The sequence below is a fragment of the Lathamus discolor genome, chromosome 3, assembly GCF_037157495.1.
Source record: "Lathamus discolor isolate bLatDis1 chromosome 3, bLatDis1.hap1, whole genome shotgun sequence".
Classification (NCBI taxonomy): Eukaryota; Metazoa; Chordata; class Aves; order Psittaciformes; family Psittacidae; genus Lathamus; species Lathamus discolor.
In genome coordinates this window covers 137666435-137679724 of record NC_088886.1, presented here as the reverse complement: position 1 = coordinate 137679724, position 13290 = coordinate 137666435, and the positions used below count along the sequence as shown (strand labels likewise).

The 13290-nt window shown below is 58.9% G+C and overlaps 1 protein-coding gene across 1 annotated transcript in view; it reads right to left on the bottom strand.

Moving 5' to 3' along the window:
* The window catches only part of MFSD13A (major facilitator superfamily domain containing 13A), a 35725-nt gene extending 29909 nt beyond the window's left edge, over positions 1-5816 (bottom strand). The window contains exon 1 of the mRNA XM_065672131.1: positions 5584-5816. The gene's annotated coding sequence lies outside the window, so the exon portion shown is untranslated. The remainder of the gene's footprint in view (positions 1-5583) is intronic.
* Positions 5817-13290: the final 7474 nt, after the last annotated feature.

Here is a 13290-nt window from a genome sequence, read left to right as displayed (position 1 = left end):
GTAGTGTTGCATCAGCAGTTTGTGCACTGGATCCTTGTGCAGGCAGTGCAGTGCTCTGCTGGGGTGGTGGAAGCAGCTTTTCCCCCCATCCTCTGTGTCTGGTTCAGGGCACAGCTTGGGCTGTCAGCTGCATGCTGCCTGCCATGAGAAGGGTGTTGGGAAGGGGCTGCTTTAGCTGGGATCCTGGAGCAGATGCAAGCCGGCTCTTTCAGATGAGGTGAGTGGGAGCATTGGATCTGCCCTATGGTGATGAGCAGGTGCTATGTAACTTACCAGGACCTGCATAATCTATCCAAAAAGCCAGTCCTCCAGCCAATAAATTCCTATGCAGCTTTGTGCTGGACATCTCGGGAGCCTGTGGGTAGAGAGCAGGCACAACCCTTAGCTTTACCTATCCTGCCCTGTTTATCTTCTCCAATGCTTTGTTTGGTTTCGCTGCCCGGCCTCTGAACAGGAGATGGCTGGGCACACCCCGGCTGTTGTTCTGGCCATGTGTATTTTTAGCAGAGGCTTACAGTCGCATGCAGTACCTCAGGAGGTAGCAACACATTTGTTGTCTCAAGTGCCATGTCACTTCCAGATGGAAGAAAGCATTTTGTAGTTAGGGTTGAGAGAAAGCCTGATACAAACTGTCACTGCCTTCAGTGGTTTTCCCATGGTGGCTGTAACTCACCTCCATCCATAGCCTGGTCTCTGCACAGGAGCAACTCTCAGTCCCGTTCTTTTCCTGGAGGATTGAGGCTCATTTGCTGCCCAGCTGCAGAACTGAATCCATAGGGCATTTTGGGAAGCTTTAACGCCTATGGAATTCAGTTCTCAGAGCCAAGCAGCCAGTGCGAGTCAGCTTCCCCTGGCCCCGGCCGGCTGCGTTCTCCATCTGCAAGGGGGGAAAAACCAGCAGAGAGCTCCTCGTGTCTCTGATGGGGCAGGCGTGGTGCTGACACAGGCTTTTACAGCCGGGAGCCGCTGCAAGGAGGGGGCTCTGGCACCTCTCGCTCGGCTCCAGGAGCGGCGCGCGCAGCCATGGCTTTCCTTGGGAGCTTTGCTCAAGTTGGCTGCTAGTTTTTCCACTGCTTCCACGTGTCCTCCTATCATCGGGAGCTGCTGCAAAGCTTCAGGTCAGCCCTGAGCTCTGTAAGCCTGCTGGAGCTGGAAGAGGAAGGCTGGTATTCATTGATGCATTGGGAATCCCATCTACAGATTCGCTCTGTGCGCTGCAGTAAAACATCCCTCAGCCTAAACTCCTCTTCCCCCATGTGTGTATCTGAGAAAGGGGTGCAGCTGTACAGGGGGGATGCTCAGCCCTGTGGGAGCATCCCAGTGCTTCCAGGCACTGTCCCTCTGCTCCATTCATGCTGAAACCAATGCTCATAGGAGCCCCTTGAACTGGGAGGCAGCATCTGATGGATGGAAGTGGTTTGTGAAGCTCATGGTACAACGGGTGGTGCACGAGGTGCACTGGAGCGAGCATCTCTGTGTGGGTCTGGGGAAGGACAGAGGGTAATTCTGCTGCTTAAAATGAAGCTGCAAAAGGTCTTTTCCAGGCAGCTCAGGGAATGGATCCAGGGAGGGATCAGTCTCGGACTGGGACAGGCTGGTGTACCCCACACCTCTGCATGTGCCCTTTGCTGCCCACTGCCCCCACGCACTGGTTTGGGCTGCAAAGCTCAGGTGCATGGAGGGGTGGACTCAGGGGGCACACGCGAACCCCCATGAGCATCCACAGAGATGCTGTGGCAGATCTGAGCAGCCTCGGTCCGCAGCAGATGTTCATTTCCATAGAATCCCAGGCTGGTTTGGGCTTAAAGATCATCCTGTTCCAACCCCCTGCCACGGGCAGGAACACCTTCAACTGAAGGAGGTTGCTTCAAGCCCCATCCAGCCTGGCCTTGAACCCTGCCAGGAATGCGGCAGCCGCAGCTTCTCCAGGCATCCTCTGCCAGCGCCTCGGCACTCTCACAGTGAGGAATTTTTTCCCACTGTCTAATTCGAATCTCCCCTCTGTCAGCTTAAAGCCGTTCCCCCAGGGATGGAGCTGATAGCTGGAAGGCAGGGAGAGGCCTTTTTTGGCTTGGCAATAGTTTGAACACAGTTGTGACTGCAGAGGCTTGGAGTGGCTTGGGCAGGAGTAAGTGCTGGGAGAGGGTTACAGCCCTTTTTTGTCTTCACTCTGGCCGTGCAGGAGGGGAGCCCTTGGGTCTGATGGATCAGCAGAAGAGACGGGAAATGACACGCTGGAGCCCGGGCAGGAACTGCGATGGGGGAAGCACCGAGCGGTGCGAGGAGCTCGCTCCAGGATTGCTCAACCGCTGGCCTGGGGCTCTATTTTAATCCATCTGCGGGGAATCCGAGTTCAGCCGGGGCAGCGTGAACTCACCATCCCGCCGGGAGCCCCCCGGGAGCCAAACCCCATTGCAGAAGCTGTGGGGTCCCGGGCCGCAGGTCCCAGCACACCCCGGGGACCACGTGCACCAGCAGCGAAGGGAGATGGGGTGAAGCAGAGCCTGACACCAGGGTCCCCCCACCCTGCAGCCGGTGGCTGGGGTCAGAGAGGCGGCTCGGGACTGGCTGTGCACGGTGCTGTTTCTCAGTGGTGTGGCAGAGGGGTTTCAATAGCTCTGAGCCCCCCGAAATCAAAGAAGTGGGGTGATCCCCCCTTCTACCCTGCTCCGCAGGCAGGCACCAGTGCAAGGGAGCAGGGCAGGAGCCTGCCAGAGGTGCTACAGATGGTTGGGAACAGCCTGTGATGGCTGGTAGGGAATGGGATGCTTTGGGCTGCTCCTTACCCATGGGGTGGTCGCCCAGCAGTCGCTGGGTGTTTAAACACATGAAAACTCTTTGTGCTTCAAGTTTTAAGCTGTAAAACTCCTCTCTGAGGCATTGACCACCAAAGGGTTGAAGGATTGCTGCTGCCCAAAGTGCTGGCCACCCGCCTTCAGCCCTTAGCTTCCAGGAGCCAAAAGGTGAAGGTGAGGGAAAAGCCTTCCTCCCCATCTTCCTCTGTAGGCTGATTTGCAAAGAAAGGGGAAAGGTTCCAAGCAGATAGGTGGGTGAGCAGGATCAGGATGGGGGCAACTGTGACAAGCCCTCCTGGTGGTGCTTCAGGACTCATCCTTTTCCTTTGCTCTGTGGCCCCAGGGAGGTGATGCGGATACTGGGGCACTGTGGGACAGCTCGGTGGCTGCCCTGCGTGTGTCCTGGTCCTGCCATGCCCAGTGCCCTGCCCTCCCCAGGATGGGGCAGGGACGACTCCAGCAGCTACTGTTGGCATCCTGCCCATGGGTGCTGGGGCACCCCATTGCCAAAAGACTGCTTGACCGGGGTGCAATGGGAAGTCCGCAGGGACCAAGCTGGGAAAGGAGGGGTTGAAATGCAAACTCAGACAAGCTCCAGCTCTTTCCTTTCACTCCTGGCTGTTCCTGCAAGCAGCGTCCCTGCTGCATGGCATCCACAGCACCTCCGTGACCAAGGGGCCCCAGGCAAGGGGAGCAATGTGGGATGCCCCTAGGGCACAGCACCACAGGCAGCCATGGGGTGCAGGAGGCTGCCATCCCCTCCAGGGCTGCTGGGGTCCTGCTGCTGCCCGCTGGGAAAGGGACTGCTCTACCCAACCTCCTGCTTCCAGACCCACCCCTTCTCTTGAGAGCGGCGGCTTCCGTGGTGGTTTTGGGATGCTCGTGTGTGTTTGTATGCATTGCGTGTGCCAGGCACGCTTCTGGGCTCTGCCTTCTCTCTTTGGTGTTCCCTTCTCCAGCTTTGCCCCACGTTCCTGCAGCCAGGCAGGGCCAGGGCTGGATTTGTCCCTGTGTCTCTGGGGTATCCCTAGCCCTGTTCTGCACTGGAGCAGGGTGCGGGGTAACACCAGGGTGAATGGAGATCGAACCCATCTGGGTGCTGGCTGTTTTGCTGGTGTGGAGGAGCCCAGACCTGGCTCAACCCCACGTTGTTTGGGGAGGTGTTGGGATGCAGCGCTCATCCATGGGTGACCATGGGACGAGCCCGCTGCCCCAGTGCAGCGCCGGGAGGATTGCATCAGCCCAGCTGCTGCTGTGCAGGTGGAGGTTTCGTAGCCCCGCTGTGATTTGCCTCCCCTTAGCACCCTGCACTGCCCATACCCTCCTCTCTGCCTGGCTCGGAGCATGGGGGGTGCCCACGCTGGTTCTGGTACACATCCCCTTCTGGGGCTGCCTGCAGCAGGCTTGTCGTGCCACTGGGACAGGTCTGCACTGAAGATCCTGATGCTGACCCCGGCAGCCAGGTGCTGGCTTCCTGGAGCTGACGCACATGCCCAGGAGCAGGTACTGGGGAAAAGATGGGCACGGGAGCCAAAAAGTTGAGAGCTCCTCAGGGCTCTTGACCTCAGCCGAAAAATGCCGGTGAGTCCAGCGGCACCCCAGGCAAGCGGGTACCAGCAGGATGCTGCTGCTGCTGCTGCTGCGGGGTTTTCTGTGCTGCACTGTGTAACCTGCAGCCCCTCACAGCCACTGCTCCTGGGGCAGGAGGCTCCAAGGCCCCACGGCAGCAGCGAATGGAAATGGCCAGCAGTGAGCGGGAGGGGACCCAGACAGCACCCACAGGCACAGTTTGCTGCTGCAGCAGCCACCCCAGGGAGGCACCCCCCCCCCCCCCCAGCCCCATATAGCCAACACCCCCCTCTCCGCGGGGCTGTGTGAGGTGCGTTGTCATCCCTGCAAACCCCCCATTGCCTTTCTCCACAACAAGTAGGGGAAATGCTATCAGCAAAGACAAAATACCCCAGCAGAGCAGCCTGGCCCTGCTCTGGGAGCACATCAGATGGCCACCAGCGCACTGCCCCATGGCAAGCCGGGCTGGAGGTGATGGGAGGACATGGGAAAGCAGATGTTCACGCATAGGCAACCCCACCTCCCGGAGAGCAGCGCATCTGAGGTCGCATTTAGCACTCTCTGGCTTTCTCCTTTGCTCCCTCCCATGGGGCACGCAGGGCAGGCGGGAGGGCTCCCCTCTCCCTCGGTCCCTGGGGAGATGAAGCAGGAGGGGCTGCTCCGGGAAGGGATGTGGTTTCCTTGCCAGGACCCCCCCGCCCGGTCCCACCACCACTCAGCGGTTAACCATTCACTGCTTTAAAGGGCAGCAGCGCCCGGGAGTTACTGATTAGCCAGGACATGCCCAGGGTCAAGCAGTGGAGTTGAGTGGGTGCTGCCCAGGCACCGGCGCCACACTGGCACGGCGGCTGGGCTGTTAACGCAGGGGGGTTCACTTTGCCCTCCCGGGAAGGAAGTTGGCAGGAATAATCCCGTGCCTCCCGCCCGCTGCCCTTTATCGTATCAGCAGAACGGGTCCGGCTTTGCAGACCACCACAAAGGCCAGGGGCAGAAGTGCAGACGCTCGTGCCCCACGCGTGGGGTCTGGCGCATCCTCTCCGCTCCCCGCAGCCGGAGCTGTGCTCCCGCTGCTCCGTGCGGGGGGAGCTGCCCTCGGCAGTCCCTGGGGACACCAGCAGCAAAGCAATCACAAGGCAACCGCACCGGTGCCCCCGCTCCGGCGCAGGACCCCCCCCCCCCCCCCGCGCCCCCATGGCAGCAGCGTGACCCCGGCACTCACCCGTCAGCTCCGGCTCCATCGAGGCGAGTGGAGCGGCGCGGCCGCAGGCACAGTTAAATATCGCCGCGGACTTACTCACTGCTCTTCCTGCAGGGCAGCGCGCGGAGTTTCCACCCACTTCTTTCACCTTTGGTTTCCAGGCTTTCTGAGAAAAGGGGAAGCTGTGGGAGGGAGCAACCGGCATCCCCGCGCCAGGGCCGCGGCCCCCAGCAGCCTCTGCTTCCCGGGAAGGGCTGGATGCTGGAGAGAGAGCTGCTCGCCCAGGGCGCTGCGGCATGGCCCGGAGCACCCCGGGCTCATGCTGGGCTGCCCAGCACCCAGTGCCCCTCCTGGGCTGAGCGGAGGGGGGGTCGGGTGCTGCCTCCCTGGCACAAGCCCAAGGGTGGCTCAGCCTCCTGCTCTGGGAGTGGAAATCCACCCCTCGGGACTCAGACACATCCTGGCCTCACCCCGCCAAAGCTCATCCGCCTCCTCCTTTAACGCAGTCCCTCTGCATGCGGTGCCACTGCCAGGGCTGGGGTGATCTCCGGGTCACTGACGTGTGACGAGCGCTGTCTGTCCTCAGCCTGCGGGGCCCTGCCAGCAGCAGGCACTATTGGCCCAGGCAGCACGCCAGCCGCTGTTCAACCCAGCGGTGTGCCAGGGGGCTGGTTGCCCTGGGACATCATGGGGTGCCAGCTGGGGTGAGCGCATGTGTCCAAGCGGGACTCCTTTTCCCCAAGGTCCCATTCACCAGCATCCTCTTCCCGTCCTTTCCCCACGGAAACACGGAGAATGTCCAACCATTGTTTTTGCTCAGAAATGACATCAGGTCCCTGGGGTTCCCCTCCATGGCGGTTTGGAAACCAGAGTCTGGGGCCCTGGCACAGCCCGCAGCACTGAGCCGACGGCAGGCGAGCACCGCGGCTCCTCCTGCACAGATCAATCGATGAGTTGGCAAATGAGCTGATAGGGGATGGCGAGATGCCTCGGCACCCGTCTGCCCGCACCACCGCGGCTGGGCTCGAGAGCTGCCCCCCACGGGTTTAGGTGACATTCATAGAGTGGCTCTGTGGGGGCTGACATGGATTCCTGGGGCAGGAAGCACCTGGAAGGCTGCTCCGCAGAGGTGCTGACTTGGAGGCACAGATTTACCCCTGCCAGCCCCTCAAACCAGCTGGGCATCCCCAATTCAGCGCCTCGAGTGTGCTTTCTGGAGGCCAGGCCTGGGCTTGGCTGTGTGTCCCAGCTCTGCGTGGCTGCTGCACTCTGCCCCACATCTCCTTCACGGTGGGGCCAGATGGGACTTTGGCATGTGAATCAGGGAGCTGAAATACCTCCTGTTTCTCAAGGCCGGGCTGCCCTGGTCCCACCCGGCCATGACACAGCACCCTGCTCACAGCCAGCACCCAGCACCCCCGGTCCCGGGTGCCTCCATGCTCTCTCCTCACTCCTTCCTCGCTAGCTGCTGCCCCAGCCCTTCCCAGAGCAGCACCGCAACGTCACGGCAGTACCTGACGTCCCCACTGCTGCTGCATTACTCATCCTTGATGGGGTTGGATGCACGTTAGCAACCTCAGACGTCCCCCACTGCTGCTCCTGATGCCTTCCCCTGTATTAGGCTTGCCCCCAAAGAATATTACCCTTCCCAGTACCACTCTGGCACCCCCACTGCTTCCCAGCATTCCCATTGGCATGTGGGTTCCCCATCCAGGTACACATCCGGGCTGGCTGTGTTCCGTATACCTCTGCCTGCGGGAAAGGGTCCAGTGCACTCCAGAGCTGGAAAACCGCCGGGGAACAGAGGGAGAAGCAGGCATGAGAGAGGCACAAGTGGGGCAAACAGGGAAACTGCTGCAGGCCCGATGCCAAGGGGATGGGCTATAATGAAGGCAGCAGGGCACCCCTAACTGTGCCCGGGTGGGATGAAGGGAATGCAGAGCTCTGCCAGCTCCCACAATGCAGGTTGAGAGAGGAAGAGAAATGGGAGGTAGAGGAGGGGCAGTGTGCCTGGAGCTGGGGTGCCCACCCGGACCCCACTTTTTGTGGGTCTCGTGGGCAGAGGTGCGTGAGCAGGAGCAGCCCTGGGGGCTCAGCCCTGCAGCAGGACCCGTTCCTTCCCCGTGGCGTTGAGCTGAGACTCGACACCACCCCTGGCCCCTGTTTCTCCCGTTTTCCCCCGTTCCCCCTGGCCGAGGAGCAGGCGGGCCTGGCCCGGCTCCCTGCGGAAGCGCGGCGGCTCGGCCTTTATCGGGGGGAAGCGGGAGCTTCCTGCAGCCGCGCTGGTCCGGGAGCGCGGTCCCTCGGGAGGGGAGGGCAGAGCAGAGCCCACCGCAGCGCTGCGGCTTCGCTCCGGGGTAGACAACCCCCGTCCGGCTCCAGGAGGAGGTGGCAGCGCGGTTCCCCCGCCGCATCTTCAGGCTCCTGCAGCTGCGGACCAAAGGTGCATTAAGGGATCAGAAAATAGGCAGCAGTTAAACCGCCGTGCAGCGTGACTGCTGGCAGCAGCCAGCGGCCTTAGGGAAGGGCGGACGTGCACTTCACAGAATCACAGAATCACAGAATTCCAAGGGTTGGAAGGGACCTAAAAAGATCATCTAGTCCAACCCCCCTGCAAGAGCAGGGTAACCTACAGTACATCACACAGGAACTTGTCCAGGCGGGCCTTGAATATCTCCAGTGTAGGAGACTCCACAACCCCCCCTGGGCAACCTGTTCCAGTGCTCTGTCACTCTTACAGTAAAGAAGTTCTTCCTGATGTTAACGTGGAACTTCCTATGTTCCAGTTTACACCCATTGCCCCTTGTCCTATCACTGGATATCACTGAAAAAAGCCTAGCTCCATCATCCTGACACCTACCCTTTACATATTTGTAAACATTGATGAGGTCACCCCTCAGTCTCCTCTTCTCCAAGCTAAAGAGACCCAGCTCCCTCAGCCTCTCCTCATAAGGGAGATGTTCCACTCCCTTAATCATCTTTGTGGCTCTGCGCTGGACTCCTTCAAGCAATTCCCTGTCCTTCTTGAACAGAGGGGCCCAGAACTGGACGCAATATTCCAGATGCGGCCTCACCAAGGCTGAGTAGAGGGGGAGGAGAACCTCTCTTGACCTACTAACCACTCCCTTTCTAATGCACCCTAAGATGCCATTTGCCTTCTTGGCCGCAAGAGCACATTGCTGGCTCATGGTCATCCTCCTATCCACCAGGACCCCCAGGTCCCTTTCCCCTTCACTACTTTCCAGCAGGTCAACCCCCAACCTGTACTGGTACATGGGGTTGTTCTTCCCCAGATGCAAGACTCTACACTTGCCCTTGTTAAATTTCATCAAGTTTCTCCCCGCCCAACTCTCCAGCCTGTCCAGGTCTCGCTGAATGGCAGCACAGTCCTCTGGTGTGTCAGCCACTCCTCCCAGTTTTGTGTCATCAGCAAACTTGCTGAGGGTGCACTCAGTTCCCTCATCCAGGTCATTGATGAAAATATTAAACAGCACCGGTCCCAGCACCGACCCCTGGGGAACTCCACTAGTCACAGACCTCCAGCTAGATTCTGCGCCATTGACCACAACTCTCTGCCTTCTTCCTTTCAACCAGTTCTCGATCCACCTCACTACTTGATCATCAAGCCCACACTTCCTTAGCTTATCTATGAGGATGCTGTGGGAGACAGTATCAAATGCCTTACTGAAATCAAGAAAAACTACATCTACCGCTCTACCATCATCCCTCCACCTAGTCACTTCCTCATAGAAGGCTATAAGGTTGGTCATACATGACTTCCCCCTCATAAAACCATGTTGGCTGTTCTTAATGACGCCCTCATCCTTGATATGCCTAGTGATGGAGTCAAGAATAAGTTGTTCCATCATCTTTCCAGGGATGGAGGTAAGGCTGACCGGTCTATAATTACCCGGGTCCTCCTTCTTGCCCTTCTTATAGATTGGTGTGACCTTTGCCATCCGCCAATCCTCAGGCACCTCGCCCGTTTCCCACGACTTACCAAAGATGATGGAAAGTGGCCTAGCAATGACCTCCGCCAGCTCCCTCAGCACCCGTGGGTGCATTCCATCCGGACCCATCGATTTACAGATGTCCAGTTTGCATAGCTGATCCCTAACCCAATCCTCATCTACCAAAGCAAACTCCTCCTTTGTCCTGACTCCTTCTGGGGCTATAGAAATCCGGGGCCCTCGGGGAGAGTCTGCAGGAGTAAAGACAGAGGCAAAGAAGGCATTCAGCACCTCTGCCTTCTTTATATCCTCTGTCTCCAGGGTACCCACTTCGTTCAGCAGTGGGCCTATATTGCCTCTTGTTTTAGTTTTATTTGCTATGTATTTGAAGAAGCCCTTTCTATTGTCTTTAACCCGACTAGCAAGATTGAGTTCCAAGGAGGCCTTAGCTGTCCTAATTGCCTCCCTACATCCTCTAACAACTGTCCTATATTCCTCCCAAGCGGCCAGCCCCTCCTTCCATAATCCATAGATTCTCCTTTTCCACTTGAGTTTGCCCAGCAGCTCCTTGTTTAACCACGCCGGTCTCCTAGATCCCTTACTTGACTGAGCTTCCCGAGTGCTTGAGCCCCACAGCGCTGCGCGGTTTTGGATGGAAGGTGATGGAGCTGCCTCTGGAACAGGGACCAGTGTGGGACTGTCCCAGCGGCCTCTGAGGCTGGAAGGGGCTGAGGGCTTCCTGAGCTCCAGCACTGGTTGAGATGGGATCCTGGGGGGCTGCTCTGGGATGCGCAAAGCAGGGGGGCTGCTGCTGGAGGTGCTGCGAGGTGATGGCGGATGCTCAGCCCTTCCGTAGACACTAGAGAAGCACAAAAGGGAGCCCAGATCCAGGCCTGTGCCCAGCCAGCACCAACAGCCCCTCCTCAAGTGAAGGTTGTCCTCAGGTGTCTAATACAGAGCTAATCCCACACTTCAGCTTTAGCTGGGGCTCAGCCCATCTCCAGACCTACCCCTTCGAACATCGGGCTTTGTATGATTCAGTGTCTGGCTCTTGTACCTCTTTCCTTTTCCCCCTCCGCTAAGCCCCTGCTCCTCTGCCGAGAAATGTACTACGTGGAGGAAACCACATCCTTCAGCCTTGCCCTTGGGATGAAAGATGTGGTGTTTGGAGCAGTTTGGGCTCAGCAGGTGCTTTTCCCACTGTGAAGCCAGGGCAGCACGAGGCCAGAGATGCCCTCCCTGACAGAGCTGAGCAGCTTTGGCTCGTCTGCGGAGTCTGATCCTTCAGCACCAGGTCCAAGGGGCCACACCAGCAGCCTCAGGGCCAGGGTGGTTAGGACGGGCTGCTCGGCTGCAGAGGAGCCCAACCATGGTTATACCCATCAGCGAGTGTCACAATAACCCTCCCTCTGCAAAGGCATGGCCAGCAGCAGGTATCTCCGTGCCACAGGGACTTGCTCTGCCTTTCTCCCCTGCAGAGCTTTCTGAGCGCAGCCAGGGTTTTGCTCGGGCTGTGTCTGTGTGAGCTCGGGCATCCCCTTCACCTGCCTGGCTGTTGTTTTCCTGTGCCGTATTCTCACATCCTTTGAGACCTTCTGCCCTCTGCCCACATGGATAGAAATTGGGCGAGACTTCGTAAATCACTGGGACAGAGAGAAGTGGAAATGAAGGAGGGACATGCACTGGAGTTCAACCACCAGACACGGCATTTACCCCTCTGGAGCAACTCCTGCCACCAAAGAGATGCTGAAGGCAGCATGTACCCCACGCAGCTCCCCACTAAACATGCTGCAGCAGCACAAGCCAGTCCCCTTCGTGCTGGCAGCCCCAGAGGAAGCGTGTCAGGGGGGGAAGGGAGTTTCTTGGGTTGTTTTTCCCCTCAAGGTTCCTGTTTCCCCTCCAGCCCTGGTCCATGGATACAGGCAGCTCCCCCCATCCCCACATAGCTTTGCAGAGGGAACAAACCGGTAGGGGCTTAAGGAGCCTGTGGGATGGAGCAGGGCTGAGGAGAGGGGGGCACAGGGAGGCAGGGGTGCCCCTCGCCCTGCTGCCAGCAGCCATGGAGCTCTTTGGGAGCCAGATCTGCTGGTGAGGAAGGGAGGAAAACCGCAGGGCTGAGTCACTCCTCCGAAGGCATCCGCATCTGGGCAAGTTCCAGCCAAGCCCTCCTCCCGCTACCTCGGCACGGGGCGGCACGGGCGGCTTACAGGAATGGCCGCATCCTTTCCCCCCACTTCGGAGCCTCCCCTTGGCCAGAGGCTGGGCAGCATCAGCTGGTTTCCATCGGGAGGCTTCCCAGTGGGGAAAGCGGAGCTGATGAAGCAGAAGTGAGAGCGAAGGCAAGCGTGGCTGCGGGGAAGCTGAGCTCTTCCCAGAAGCAGCAAAGCGGGGCACTGCCTTTCAGCATCTCCCAGAAGCAGGCAGGCTTTTGGGGGTGGTTCCCCCCTCCCAGCTGTGTATCAGCAAACAGGCAGGATTTGGAGTGACGGTCTGCAGGTGGTGGCCCTAACCCAGTGGATGCTGCTCCAGGGATTTAGGCTAGCAGAGGAGCAGCTCATGAGGAGGATACAAGGCTTGGAGAACCTTAAACGCTGCCCCAGCATGTGCAGATGCCAAAAAAGCCCGTTTTCAGCAGGGATGGCACAGGGGTGGGAGGAAGGGCACCAGGGCTGGAGCTGGAGCCATCAGGGGGGAAACAGCTTCTCCAGGAATGAAAGCACTGCAAAAAGGTACCTACAGGCTTGGGGTTTATTCCCCATCCGAAATGCCCTGGGGGCTTCTCCCTATGCTCTGCGCCCAGGGCTGACGTTTCCCCAGGGATTAAATCCCCCGATGGGCAAAGCCATGTTCCTGCTTGAAAAGAGCCTTGCCAGGGTTGGGTGCTGTGCGTAGCTGGAGCAGGATGATCTTGGCATGGGTCCTGGATCAGGGCTGGGCTCAGGCATCTCCGGGTGAAATCAGTGCCCGTGTCCAGATCTGGGACCTGCTTCACAGAGTTCTGTGCGCCATCTCCATGGCATCCAACCTCCTGATCCTCCTTCTAGTGGATAAAATCCTGGCGTTGCCTGGGGCTCCCACTGACCCCCAGCATCACCCAGGGCTGGAGCTGGGACATGGGGGTACAGTGGACACCCCCCGAATGCCCCCACACTTCAACATCGGGTGGGTGACCCCAGTCCCTGCCTGCTCCAGGCCACATCTGGGAGGAGATGGAACCTTAGTGAGGGATTTTGGATTAGGGACCGTGTTACACAAGATGGGAAGCTTTAGCCTGGTGTATGGCAGGCATCGTGCTGGTTCCCACACTGCTCCATGCCCAAAAAGCCTGATGAGGAACAGCAAGGGCAATGTCAGCTCAATTCCAAGTAATTCCATTCAGCTAGCTTTGCAATTAGGCCCTTGGAAAAAGTAGAGGGATGGTGGGCTCAGCCAGCACTCCTCTCTGCAAACAGTGCCCTCATCCTGTAACTAGGGCACAGTGGGAGGCGAGAGCCAGGTCAGCTCTTAGCTGGCATGGAGCTATTCGCAGACAGCGTGAGGTGGATGTGATGAGGGGCTGTGATGCCAGGCTCCTTCCCAGGGGAATGCTCTTGTGCTGGGGGGAAAGAGCCTGCAGAGGCTGAGTGGGCAGCGAAGGGTGCATGGCAGCGAGGGGTGCGCAATGCATGGCGGCTCGCCCGCATCCGGAGGCCTGGCTCAGGGCATGCTCAGGTGTTCTCCACACACCATAAGCATTGTGCAGGTGGACCATAGGTTTGCTCCTGCTGCAAGACAGGTT